This window comes from Pteropus vampyrus, unplaced genomic scaffold (genome assembly GCF_000151845.1).
Source record: "Pteropus vampyrus isolate Shadow unplaced genomic scaffold, Pvam_2.0 Scaffold4506, whole genome shotgun sequence".
Classification (NCBI taxonomy): domain Eukaryota; kingdom Metazoa; phylum Chordata; class Mammalia; order Chiroptera; family Pteropodidae; genus Pteropus; species Pteropus vampyrus.
Genome location: NW_011893287.1, coordinates 3286 through 5516, shown reverse-complemented (window position 1 = coordinate 5516; position 2231 = coordinate 3286). Strand labels below are relative to the sequence as shown.

General features: G+C 49.1%; 1 long non-coding RNA gene across 1 annotated transcript; it reads right to left on the bottom strand.

The window, feature by feature from the left end:
• Positions 1-664: 664 nt before the first annotated feature.
• On the bottom strand, positions 665-2215 carry LOC111734719. The gene is made up of 2 exons (XR_002778570.1): positions 985-2215; positions 665-883 (listed from the first exon to the last, which is right to left on the bottom strand). It is a non-coding gene; the product is annotated as an uncharacterized LOC111734719 (long non-coding RNA).
• Between the last annotated feature and the right edge of the window lie 16 nt (positions 2216-2231).

Sequence of the window (2231 nt, the reverse complement as noted above, 5' to 3'; positions counted from 1 at the left end):
GCTGAAAACTGTACATAAGCACATTATACAGCTCTCTAGAAGTAAGTCCATGTGAAAAAAAAAATGAGCAGAACAAGGGAGATTGGGGGGGCTGGCGTGGGAGAAACTCACCGTCTAAATAGCGTTGCAGGGTGGGATTCATTGAGAAGGGATGTTTAGGCAAAGACGATGCCAAGAGGGCAGAGCGATCGAGCAGAGGACCATCCAGTGCAAAGGCCATGAGGCTGAAGCGCACCTGGTGTGTTCGAGAAATTGCAGGGAGTGCAGTAGAGGGCTGACCAGGAGAGGATTTTCTGATGGACTCGATGTAGGGGTGAGAGGAAGGAGAAGTATACATGACACCAAAATTTCTGACCTGAGCCACTGAAAGGATGTTATTAAGAGCGATGGGGAAGAGCAGGTTTCCCGCTGGTGGTGGGTGAGGGCAGAGAACGGGTTGAGTTGGCACTATTTACAGACATGTTGGTGGAGACATCAGGTATGCTATTGGATAGATGGGCCTGGAGTTCAGGAGAGTTCGTGTCTAAGACTCTGGGCTGACTGCTGTGGGGAATAGAAGGAAGCATGAAACCCAATTCCTCCATCCCTGCCTCTGTCCAAGAATCACTGGGCGGTTGGAGGGAGTATGGGAGGGCAACACATAGAATGGGCACAGCCACCAGAAGACAGGTGAACAAATCCAAACTACCATAAATTACATTAAAGAGACAATCGGATGAAAGACAACCTCCAGACACCTCCAGACACCTCGACTGCTTGCTAAGAAGTCAGCAAGGTGAAACCAGGAAGTGTTTTCCCTTCTTCAGCCTCAGTCAGAAGGACACTTCAAATTTTTGAAGATTTCCACAGAGGCTCCCCATGGTTTGTCTGCCTTCCCATTCACCTGTAAGGCAAAGAAAGAGAAGGACGGCTAAGAGGGGGCCCGCCGACTGCAGGAGCAGTCACTTCAGCTCTCCCCAATCCCTGGTTTCTGCTCTCACCCACCTGTCAAACAGCCAGGTCAACCCCAGATTGAGACAGGCTGGGCTGGATCCTGCTGTCTGTGGTCTGTGCATGCACAGAGCTAAAGGGAAGAGAATTATGAAGATGGGTTCACCGCTTATTAGACGGATCTTAGCCCAGATCCCTAATATTGGTAACCCAGGTCCTAGAGTTAACGTGCTAGCCGTGGTCTTCACCCTGAAATTACAGTCAATTGCCAAAGCAAGAGCCGTGTTTTCACATATAACATCCCCAAGTCTCTCTTGCTTAAGTGGCAGATGGTGAATCTCATGCAATGACGTGAGCAAAGGCCCCTCTATTTCCAGCGTGGACCTTGGATCTGCGGAGAAGCTGCATCTCTGCCTTCTGTGCACTGGAATGCTGCAGCTTCGGGGGCGGGGGTCAGAAAGTCAGGGATGTGTCTGCAAGGGCTGGGGCCGGGAGCGTGGAGAGCAGTGAACTTGGCTGTGCACTCCAGCAAGGAAAGGGTAACCGGGGCACTTTGGGAAGCCTAGGCTGGATGTGGAGGATAAGACCTGCCATCCACAACCTGAAAATCTAGTGCTTTAATAAGCCGAAGCTGATATTAGAAGTGGTGTGCCCAGGGACCTCAGAGAGATGGGCAGCATGGCGCAAGTGATGAACTGTCTTTGCAGGCTCAGATCTGAGTGAGAGCAAAACTGGGTTATGAAACGGGGCCAGATTAATGAAAATGTGCATGGTAACAGCCCATTTTCAGTGATTTTCACCCAATCCTTTGTACCTTTCTGACCCAAATCTATTGATGGCATCTTATGTCCTACACTCAGCCTTTTCACTTCCAACGATTAAAAAAAAAAAAGATTTATAACATAGTAATAACCTTCGAGAATCTCAGCCAATTCCTGGACTGCTTTCTTATATCCCCAAAGGAATTAATCCCTGAAGGAAGACTTCAGGATAATATTGGGGGGTTTGAAATTCTCTATTTGAAGGACTTCCCAAGAAATGCCATTGAGGCCTCGTGCCCACACGCTTTCCCTCCTCCACTCCTTTCACACAGACGGACTTCCCTGCAGTTTCCGCTGTCCTGTCCTGGCATGGCATTCCACCCCAGGGGTACCCAGTTCTCTTTGGGGGAGGAGGGGGGCCCCTCACAGCCTTCCCACTTGACTAAAGCCTTCTCTTCCTTTAGGGCAAACTCAAGCATCATCATCTTTTGGAAGTTTTGCATTCGAGCTGTACTTTAATAACATTTATTGCTTTTTTTT